This window comes from Ictidomys tridecemlineatus, unplaced genomic scaffold (assembly GCF_052094955.1).
Source record: "Ictidomys tridecemlineatus isolate mIctTri1 unplaced genomic scaffold, mIctTri1.hap1 Scaffold_764, whole genome shotgun sequence".
In the NCBI taxonomy this organism is placed as follows: Eukaryota; Metazoa; Chordata; class Mammalia; order Rodentia; family Sciuridae; genus Ictidomys; species Ictidomys tridecemlineatus.
This window is the reverse complement of record NW_027525594.1, coordinates 173,179-185,260: the sequence shown is the minus strand read 5'-3', so window position 1 is coordinate 185,260 and position 12,082 is coordinate 173,179. Positions and strand designations below refer to the sequence as shown.

General features: G+C 35.3%; 1 long non-coding RNA gene across 1 annotated transcript; it reads right to left on the bottom strand.

The window, feature by feature from the left end:
* Positions 1–3,136: 3,136 nt before the first annotated feature.
* LOC144374586 (uncharacterized) lies at positions 3,137–10,857 on the bottom strand. The gene is made up of 4 exons (XR_013433953.1): positions 10,782–10,857; positions 6,123–6,216; positions 3,300–3,328; positions 3,137–3,200 (listed from the first exon to the last, which is right to left on the bottom strand). It is a non-coding gene; the product is annotated as an uncharacterized LOC144374586 (long non-coding RNA).
* Positions 10,858–12,082: the final 1,225 nt, after the last annotated feature.

Genomic DNA, 12,082 nt, shown 5'->3' with positions numbered 1-12,082 from the left:
TAAGAGCTCTGCTTCACCTTTCAAACTTAATTTCTAGCTCTGGCTCTTATTTCTTTACTAGTTATTTCAGACCTTCTTTTTCTCAGATGACTTACATCTTATGAGTAGGATGATAATACTCTCCCCTTACAGTGATACTTGTGAAAGTAGCCTATAAAATATGCTCATTTTCAGCTCTGATACTCAGATGTAAATACTGCCCAGGAAACATCCCAAAGAGAAACTTGCACACTACAAGTACCCACATGAGTCTATGGAATAGAAATCCTTTCAAGTACATGGAAATGAACCACCTACTAACACATACAACAGGAGAACAGAGGAAAAGACCTTCAAAATTTCATGATTTCCCTAAAGTTGCATCCAAAGTATTAGGTCTAACCACAACTAAATAGATAAAGTAAATATAATTAATAGTTGCATTGATTTCTTTAATTTTTTTTTAGTTGTAGCTGACCAGTTAACTTCTCTGTACTTAAATATTTAATTACTATGTTTGGATTCCCAAAGAGTATTGTAGTAGGTTATCTCAATTGGCCTAGTTTAATGTCTGGAAGCAAAAAAAGAAAAAAAAGAAAGAAAAGAAATGACCAGGAATTTAAATTGACACATGTGCCTACCTTTTGCTGGCGATGTGCAGTATCATCAATATCATGAAAACTCTTCTGTTGTGCCTTGGATGATCTATCCAAATGTGGCTCTGTTGACAAATTTACAGATAAACTTCTTAAAAAATTCATGTGAAAGACAAATTATCCAAATAAAAAGGAAGAGTATGAATAATCTTATAATTTTATTTTCCCAGTTATATTTTTATTGAAGTTTTACTTTAGGAGAATGTATTTCGTATGTGAAATTTTTATTGCTGATGTGTGGGCCTGTGTATTTTACCCCAAAACATGTGTAAGCTTGGCAAATACTATAATGCTGACTTCAGATCCCAAGTTTTTATATTGGGAGACAGAGTGTCTGTAAAGTCCAAAGTTTACTGGAAACCCTGCAGGGGCCTGCCTCAGCCTCTCAAATACCTGCAATTATGGATGTGTGCCTCTGAACCCCATTTATACTGACATCATTGAAGAGTAATTTTACTGGTCCAATACCTCAGAAAACCACTGGGGGAGACACTAGGTGTTCACCATGTATGATGCCTATAATAACTCACAACTTGATCCATTCAACTTGAATAAAAATTTTATAGAAAAAAAATTAAATTTCCATGTAAACCAAAATCATCACACTGTTTACTCTTTGCTCAATTATTGAAATTTAAAAATCCTTTGTACTTAATTTTGTCCCAGATAAATGATCACATTTACACCTTAATAAAATGAATTCCATATTGTTTTTCTTTTTAATTTCCCTTTCTTTTCATATTTTTTCTATTAAAATTGCCTCTGTCATGCAAAACGTCCATGATTATAACCTCTTATTCCTGACATAAACTGTTTTTGCTTTTCCTTGGGACTACTTTAGACATATTACAACTTTGGTATGGGGTAATAAACACATGAGCTGTAAAGTATTCAGTTTCCTAGCCAGTTCATCAGTTACTGAACTTGAGGGAACTGTTTTTATATCATGTTACTGTCAACAGGTTTATTTATTTTTACCTATAGTTGAATTTGTGATAAGAGCTAGAGGTAAAACTAGGGACCAGGGGTAAAGATTTTTCTAGAGATAAAGATGAAAGAAGACTTCAAAGTGAGGATATCCACTAGACAGAGGAAATGCTGAAAGAATGGAAGGCTATACATAGACACAGGGTTTAAATGGGACATGCTTGTCTGACTATATAGGGATTGGCAAGGAGAATGGCCAGAGGATATTGCAGGCAGAGAGAGGGATCAAATACACAGTGAGACAAAATTTGTATTATGAAAGATTCCTGGAGAAGTTAAGATGCTTGGACATCCTTGTGTTAAAGTGGGCCGACGGTCATATATGCAGTATATGCATAAATAGCAGAACCAACTTCAATGCAATATGCAGGTGCCCTTGAGTGGCATGTGCATGAAATGGAGATGAATAATGAGAAGGCAACAGTGCACTAGAAAATTGATGCATCCTGATTGGATGCCATTTTTCTCAAAATATAGAGAGTAGAAAAATTTCAGTGAGATGTATAGAATCAATTTTAACTAAATGAACAAAGACAGAAGGTGGTTCTGAGTAATTTGAGATTCTGTTATTCACATTTACAAATGAGATGCTTAATACAGTACAGGAACTGTGAATGTTGCTTTCATTTAGCAAGTAGTTTCTCCTGAAGCAAAATCTTCCTCTGTTGAGAGAACTCATTTAGAAGCTTGGTGTGAAATGTTCTGAAATTGGATTTACAAAACCCACAGGACTATCAAAAAAGTCTGTGGGAGAGGATCAATGGGAGATCAACTGCCCAGCATGCAAAATAATCCATTTCAATGCCAAGCATTGAGAAAAACATAAACAAACCATGTCATAGGAATATGAGAAATCTCTTATTGCTATGTGTAAGTTTATTTTTGATTTAGATCATTTAGTCCAAATTCCTGAAAAGAAGTTTCTCCAGTAATAATAGATTCATTTTATAGGAAAGGAGTAAAGTTACATATGATTATACATTGCATCCTTTCTTGTTATAGACTGATCACATTAATGGTGAAGGGCACAAACAAAAGTAAAGCATGAAACAAAGTAAAAGGTCTTGGAATTAGTCCATACACAAGTTGTCACAGTAGAGTTGACATTCTCTTTTCAATGGGTTTCTCCTATGTCACAGGCTGAAACTGACCTCCTAGATTCAAGCATAAGCCATATCTTCATTCTCTCAGGCATCTCAGTTCTAGCTCTTCCCCTTTAATCTCCTTTTAAATTTAGGGAAGAAAGAAAATCAGCCTCATATTTCAACTAACCACTGTAATGACTGCAGTTTGGGAAATATAATTTTAGAGATAAGTATGATATAAGCACTTTTTAATACATTTTCCTCATGAATTTACAAAAATATTTTGAAAAATGGATCAAGCATCAACATCCACATGTTGTGGCAATAATCACAACCATTGTGGAGTGTATATATATAGTGTGAATAGTTTGTTATCCTTTTAAAAGTTTTATTATATGCTTTCTAGAAAAGTTGTACCACAAAAGTTACCTATATTGAAGTTCCATGTTTGCATCGTCAATTTTACCCTTTTTTCTTCGATTTTGTTCATAGGCTTGATGTTTTTGGAGAAAAGATATAATATACATTTTAGATTTGATCCCATCCAGCACGCACTTAATAATGTAAAATAAACATAGAAGATGAATTTTACCTTCCAGGAATCATATAAATCCCGACAAACTGAAAAGAGATTGAGATGATGCTCAAATAAATCTGAATGTGCAAAGAGGAGGGGGGAGGGTATGTGGAGGCAGGAAAGATGGTGGAATAGATGGACATTATTACCATAGGTACTGTATATATATGATGACACTACACTATGTACAACCATAGAAATGTGAAGTTGTGCTGCAATTGTGTAGAATGCATCAAAATGCATTCTGCTGTCATATATATACCTAATTAAAATTAATTACTTTCCAAAAATCTGAATATAACAAAACTACCCTCATTACACACTAAATGAATATGGACCCTAGTCCTGGTAGTTAGCATTGGTGAAGACTACTTTAGTTTTAGGAATCCTCTTTCATTTGGGGGCTTTATATTGAGCAATGACAGAAGACTCAAATGTACTAAATCAGAATCAGGAATATAGGTTTCAGAAAACTTGCAGTTAAGTTTCCAGTGGTAAAATCACTTTTGCAATGGTCTTTAATAGAATGCTAGAGATGCAGAATGTTGAAGAGCACAGTAATCTGTTTTCAGAAGAGGAAAAAAGGACCCTGAGAAGTGTAATAAGGAAACTGAGTTTAAAATATGGCAGCACATATCTTGAGTGAACCCTATCAGAATCATTTTATCCATTTTATTGTAAGCATACTTCCTGTCCCTCATTTGCCTCATAATTAACAAATCCAATGTTTCAATGAGTTTTCAGGAGAAGGTATACTTATGTGCACATCAGAGTGAGTTTTCTGAGCTAATTAGCCCAGATATGTGTGTTTAGAATAAAAGGTAATACACATCTTGCTCACTTATGTGAAAAACTGGTGTACCTTCTTTTCCCAGAATCCCTTGTTTAATCAATAATTACTTTCTTTTTGCCCTATCCTGGGAAGACAGTGATTCCTCATCCATTGAAAAAAAAATATGCAGTAAAGCTAAAGTGTTTGGACTAGGCAATACTAGTCACTTTTCCAAAAAGGAAAGTGTTCTGAAAGTTTTCAGAATTATCAGATATCAATAGACTAGTGTGTTTCAAAGAAATTTGTTGATACAAGAAGAGTATTGTATTGGTGTTGGAGGAGAAAACTTCATAAAAGTTTTCTGGTTGTAAAATGAGTTTCATGTGGTTTATCTTGACAGCTTTTTAAGTAATTGCATGCAAGTTCCAGATGATCACAACATTTGCTTTCTAGCGTTCAGAATTTATCTCAGCCATATGGTGCATTCCTGGAATGTCCAGGGACATGGTTTCTCACAAAGCACCAATAAAATAATAAAATCAACAATATTAAGGATGATAATGAGAATAGTAAATATGGAAATATTAGCATTCTTTAAAGAAATGAATGCTTCAAAAATACAACACAGCTCATCTGAATGAGACATATGGATGCCTCACACACTGTGATGCCTCTGGATGTAGATGGAGGGGGAAATGGGTAGCTGCAGGTTACTCAGATTCTTCCAGTTGTAACTGATTCCTATCATGACTGCTTGGGATTTTGAGTTGAAACAGACAAACTGACGAGAATTCTCTCCTGCTCCTCATATTTCCTTGCTAAATGCTATGTTATCTTCCTCACATTCCCAACCCTTTAGCTTTCCCAAAGGAACCCACGGAAGTGGGAGCTTGTCTCCTTACATTTTACATTTTATGTGTGGCTCTTTGCCACACCTTGCAGCCTGTCAATGTGACAGATTTATCTAAGAAATATCTTCTCTTCACCTTAGTCTTTGGGTCCCTCCCACATATCAACATACATGCTCCAAATGAAAAGCAAGATTTGTGCTTGCACTTGATCTGGTTGTGTCTTTAAATGTAAGAACTGATAGTGTTTCTTGCATAGTTCCCCAAAGGATATCCAATGCACAGTTCCAAATCATTTTTTCTACAGATCAGGATCATTTGAATCACCTTAGACTATAATGAACATATAGAAGCTACAACATACTGAGTCAGAACAAGTTTTTGAACATGGTCACTAAGAGATGTTTCCTAAAAGTTGCAGAGTGTCCGTGTGAAATTTGTCAGCTTTTAATTCCTCTAGGTTAATTTGAATGTAGCTGTGGATTCTTCCCTCAAAATAAAGTTTAGAAGAATCTTTAAGCTTTCCAAAGTTAATTTTAGATACCTGTGGATTTGGAAAATGCCCAGTAATAATTCCAAATCCTTTCAACTAAATGATTTGCTGTTTCTGCCCTAAAATTTTGCCCTAGTGAGTAGCAACATGTTGCATGTCATTAAATTGTACACCTGCCTAATCATTTAAGAAAAGTGAACTTAGCTCTGTGGGAACAGGTCTTCAGTGCTCAATTCATTCCCAACTGTGAGTAAGTCAGGAAGGGTGGAAAAGTTAAATCCTCTCCATCATTCAACTTTGGAACTGGAAACACCCAAATTCTTCCCATATTTTGAAAACCCTATTCTTTTCTCTTCTCACATATTGTTGGGATTTCCTACCCTCTCCTGAGTACCACTGGTTCTTTTTTACTTTTATTCTTTTTGACAATGTGTACTCACTACCTTCATCAGTCTTCATTCCCTCTTTTTTTAGGCCTTTTCCTTATTTAAATTTACCTGTGATAAAAGCATGTCTCAAATGCAACTCACAGTTCAGTACCTTTATCTATACATCCAATTTAACCTGTGGCTGAAACCTACTGAGAGACTCCACTTCTTACAATTTTTTCTTAAACTTTACTACTTATTTAATATGCACATGTCTTGCATAATTAGTATATACCAGTGCTCATATTTCTTGGACATATTCTTTCCAATGTATTTAGTATTCTATGTGGTTCTTACCTTTTCCAAGTTTACTTATTCTCTCTTTTGTGCTTGCATAGATCTCAACAGATTCAGAAGCAGCACACATCTCCTGATGTTGCTCAGAATCATTCTGGTAACAATAATGAAAAAATGAGTTACATATAGATATTATCATCACTCTTTGCACATCCCCATATTTACAATTGTGCAGTCTTTGAATTGGAGATTAGACCATTACATTTAGTGAAACTATATTTCCTTATGAGTCATGATCTTATGTAGCCCAAATGAAGCTGAGCTCTTCTCTCCATCTAGCTACCCATGGGATAAAATCAGGAAAAATGAAAGAGGAAATGTGTTCTCTGACAATAGTCACTGATACACATATATTCAAAGCATCTCACATCAGTGCTTAACTAGCAATGTGTGCATTCCCCCAACAAAACTAAGAACACAGTAGAAAATAATCAAAACTCTTTTGAGGCTGGAACTTGATGTTATATAGATTTGAAATTTTAGACATAGGAGGGTTAAATTTAATTTTTTAAAAAAATTTTCTTGTGGTTGGACATGATTCATTTATTTGATTGATTTATTTTTATGTGATGCTTAATCAAATTCTGGGTTTCACACATGCAAGGCAAACACTCTTATCACTAAGCCACAACTGCAGCCTGGGAGGGTTAAATACTGAATGTCAAAATATGACATTTGATGTGAAAGAAACTTACAAATGTGTCACATCAAGTAGGAAGAAAATATGCTTGGAATTGTTTAATTTGAGTCATAGAATCTTCCAAAAATTAATATGTGTCAGTAAAGTATTTACTTCATGAAAATTTCATTTTCAAGGAAGAGAAATTTGGAACAAAAATGTGTCTACAATTAATGTGGACAAAGGAAAACACTGCATTTGGGTAGAGTATGCAAACATCTTCATTGAAGAAAGTCTTGGAATTCCATAGAAGGAAGGCACTATTTAATGACCGAGTATTTTCAGAGATTTGAGCCAGAAGAACTGGTGGATGGAGCCAGAAAAACTGGTGCATGGCTGCATAATGAATAAGTCAGGCTCTGTGGAAATGCTGGAAAGCCACGACAGAGAACCAGTGATGAGATGAAATACAGAATCCATGGCTTTTAAAAAAAGAAATGCATTCATTGAAGAAATACACTGCAGCATTTCCAGGAAAAAGTAGCAGAGCACAAGTAGTGAATCTCTCCTCTCGAAGGCAGAGGAGTATGTCACTATCCCAATTAAAAAATGGAAAAAAAGCAAGAGATACACAGTTCTTAAATCAGGAATTACAAAATGCCCACTAGAATTCAAGGAAATACCATTCAAAACTGCATTGGCATTTCAGATGCCCCCAGTCAGAATTACATTTTTCAAGTATTCAAATAATAAGTGCAGTTTGGGATGTGGCAGGAAAGTCCAATCCTAGACTGCCAGACTGAAAATTAAGACCTTTACACTGGAAAGCATTATGAAGATTCGTTTAGATTCTAGGAATATGATCCAGCTTTCCAACTCCTTCCAATTAATGCCAGTGTATGAATCGAATACACACATGATATATGAACTTGAATTTTAGCACTGCAAGTCACATTTATAGAGTTATAGAACTAATTGATAACCACCAACAAAGAATGAATTAAAGAAAACACATGGAATATTCAGCACTGATGTTTTAATATTTATTTTTGTAGTTGTACATAATAGCTTTTATTTATTTTTATGTGGTGCTGAGGATTGAACCCAGTGCCTTTCACATGTGTGGTGAGTGCTCTACCGCTGAGCCATAACCCCAGCCTCTTCAGCACTGATTTTTAGCAATTTGGTTATTCTTGATAAACCATTATGGCAAAATGATTCCTCATATTGTGTATTAAAATACTGCCTTAAATCTTTCAAACATGTAAAAGTTATAGCACCAAGATCTTCTTAATTGTATAAAAATTATTTTAGAGAGATAATAGGAAGCTAATATAGATTCCTTTCAACTCAAATACAACATTTTCAGCAAAGGAGAGACTTGGATTTTTGCATGGTTTTCAAACAAAGTTAAAAATACTGCCCAAAATCCTAGGCAGAATTAGACTATGAGTGCAGGATCTTTTTCACTCTGATTACCTCACAGAGGCTTTTTTCCTGGGATAACTGAAAAAACATATGTTCCTATTTCAACTTCTATCAGATGAAACCATGGCACAAAACAATAGTTAGGAGGCACCCAAAAGAAGAATTAATATGGGTTTTAAAAATAATCTGAGACCAGATCTGCTGAGAGCTCTGGGTAGCTGCAGCTTGGACCTATGGTCTGACAAAGATTAAAAAGTCATGGTACTTTCATTGAAATGTGTTGTTTGAAGCTCTAAGCAGGCTGCATTCTAAAAGCACAAATCAGCAGCCATACCAGGGATGGTAAACAATCTCAGCTGAGAGGCATTTGGAGATTTGTTTATATTTCCAACACACTGGTGCTTATAGAACGTCTCCTGGGGATTACAATAAAATCCTCAGGGCACACACCTTGGAGAAGAGTCCCATTGTAGTAACTCTATGTGCTGGATCAGAAACCACTGCAGGTCTTGCAACTTCAAAACACAGAATCAACTCTCCTTACAGAATGGTGGAAGTTTACCCTGATCAAATGGTGTCAGGATAGTGATAATTAGAATGGGATGGAAACTCTCATCAGGAATACATGTGTTGTGCCTGTTGGATAGTTATTTTGAGTAGAGGTCCACAGAACACTATCTCTTGAAATGGTTGTTTAGAATAATGACAGTGAAGGAGAAGTGCTTTTTGAAAATTCAAGTGACAGAAGAATCTAGCAGTGCTGGGGCATTATAAGGTATAATAGTGTTTGCCTTCAGTTCCCAGAAGAAATCACAGATTCTGCAAGCAGATCATGCCTGCTCTGCTCCAATAGGTTGTAAGAAAACCCCTTAGAGATATGGACTCTTGCCCACCTCTACATCACTAACTATAGGAGCCAATTCTTGGAGTCTGCATTACTCAGTAGTTCCCAGGGTTCAAGGGCCAGAGTGTTTGTCAGTTTCCATGTTAGATGGGCCCACAGCCCTGTGTATATGAACAAGTACTAAGGGTGAGGATTTTCTTCAAATTGTAGAGTTCCCTCATTTCTCTGGGTGGGGTGGGGGAACCAACGAGCCTATGAGCTCAGCTTATTCATGCCAATAGCAGGTTAGGCCTTTTAGGGCTAGAGCAAATAAAGAGCTGGATTATTTTTGTTTCCCAGAAACCTCCTAAAATAGGTTTCTAAAATTAGAAATCCTGGACAAACTATCTTCTATAATGTTAGTATAAGGGAAATCTGAAGCTTTTGCTGTTGTTGTTCTTGATATGTTTTTGTCTGCTATTGGTATAGAGTTTTTGCATTATTTTGTTTTTCACCTTCAATCTTTTTTTTTTCTTAAAATTTCATTCCATTACTCTGTGTGTGTGTCTGTGTGTGTGTGTGTGTGTGTGTGTGTGTGTGTGTGTGTGTTTCAGGGGGCTGTGCATTCACTATGAAGTGGCCAATTTAGTTCTCATTTAAAATTTTTCTTTTCAACTTTAGTTCATTTCCCCCTCATCTCCAGGACTTTGGTCTCTGTTATACTCACTTCTTTAACTTTCCTTCATTTTTAACAGAAGACCTAAAAATTATAACCAAGGCCTCTTTTTATTTGCCAGGCAAATATTGTTATTTCCTGCTTTATCTCTTGTTTTTGTGGTTTTCTAGAGATGATTTTAAAAATACATTTTATTTACAGGTGTAAGTGTTTTTCAATAAACTGTGATCATTGTTGGGAGTTTATTGTCTACTCTCACAGAAATACCTGTGAGTGAAACTGGCACGTGGAAAATTCTGGTTTTAGAAACTGATACTCAGATATAAGCCCTGCTCAGGACACATCCCAAAGAGAATCTTGAACACTACAAGGACCCACGTGTAATAGTGGATGAAAACCCATGCAAATGCATGTAAGTCCTTTACATAGTAACACAGATCATATGAGAACAGGAGGCAAACAACCCTTCAGAATTTCATAATTTCCCAAAAATAGCATCCAAAATCTTTGGTCTAACCTCACATAAAGAGGTAAAGTAAACATTTTCATAATTTTATTGATTTCTTGCAGACAATGGATAGGAAACAGGTATTGTTTGTACATTAGCAGAAAAATACCCATCCTGAGGTGTTCTCATTCCATAAGGAGAGAGTTTTGTTTCTTATTGGAGCCTGTTCCCTTCCTCAATGGAGACACTTGCAAACCTTGGCCCAGATGACAGGGAATGTGAAATTAAATGTTAAGTCTTTGGGAATGAAGCTGTTTTTTCCATGAATGGATTCAGTGAGTCATTGCCTTTAGCATGTTTCTAGTTTCAACTGGTTATTTCTAAGTCTCCAAGTTATCACTCTCCACTTATGGATGGCACCCAGAGGCAAACACCAACATTCTTCAAAAATATAGGAACAATGCTAACATAAAGCTTACCTGTAATCACCTTGATTTCTAAAGCTATTTTTATATTAATGATCTGTTAACATCTTTACACTTAAATATTAAATTGTGATGTTTGGATCCCCAAAGAGTGTTCTATGAGTTCAATTCACTTGGCCTAATTGATCTACTGAAAATGAGAAAAATAGAAGTAATTTGGAATTTGACACATGTACATACCTGTTTTTTGCTGTGCCCAGCACATTTAAGTCCCCTTTGCTCTCTGTGTGATGACTTTCCCAAATGGGACTCTGCTGAAAAATGCACAAATGTATTAAACTACTTTAAAAATAATGTGAATGGCAATTAATCCAAGTAAAAAGGAACAGTAGTAATGATCCTATCATTTTACTTTCCTCAAGTATAATTTCAATCAAGCTTAATTTTAGGTGAATATATCTCATGTTTGAAATTTTTATTTTGTTTGCATGTAGGCCTAGGTATTTTATCCAGGGACATGTATGTCCTTGGCAAGAACTATTGTGTTTATACCAAATTCCCTGATTAATATTTGGAGACAGGGCATCTGTAAATACCAAAGTTGGCTTGAAACCTGACAGGGATCTGTCCTCAGCCTTTTAAGTACCTGCAATTATGGACATGTCCCTCTGAAGCCAGTACATATTGACATCAATTAGGGGTGATACCCTGTGTCACTATGTACAATGCTAAAATAACTCACAGCTTGATCTACTTTAGGTGAAAGTGAATTTCACAGAGAAAAATTTATATTTCTATGGAAATAGGAGGCATCAGAATTTTTACTATCTCTTATTTTACATATTATACTTAAAAATGTCCATTGTACATCATTTGTGATATCTTCCAAAAGTGATCACACTTACATCTTTATCAACAAATTTCATAGTTTTTAAAAATTTGTTTTGTTTCTTTTCTTTTTTACTATTAGGAATCAGTCTGTCTTGTGAAGCATCTATGTTATTCCTAATGTAAAGTCTTTTTTCTTTTGCTGGGGCTACAGCAGACATTTTATAGCTTCCAAACTGGGTAATAAACATGTGACATGTAAAGTATTCATTTTTCTGTCTACTTCCTCAATTCCTGGACTTGAGTGGACTACTTTTATATTATGTTGCAGTCAACATTTGTATTAATTTCCACCACAGTTGAGTTTGTGATAAGAGCCTTAGAAAACAGGTGCTAGTGATGATTTATATTTTAGAGATGGAGATAGTGGAGACTTCAGAAGTGAGATTACCCACCAGAGGCTAGAAATACTCAGAGCTGAAAGGCTGTACATAGAGACAGGATTTAAATAGGAACATATTTTTTGATGATTTAGGGATTGGTGAGAGAAGAGCAAGAGGACAGTAGAGGCAGATAGAGGGAACAAGATAGAGACTGTGCAGTAAAGAAATAAGAAGTGCAGTAAACTACAGCTAATGTGAATGTTGCTTTTCTTTACCAAGTAGTTTTTCTTATGGTAATATCTTCCTATGTTCAGGAAATTCCTTTAGGAA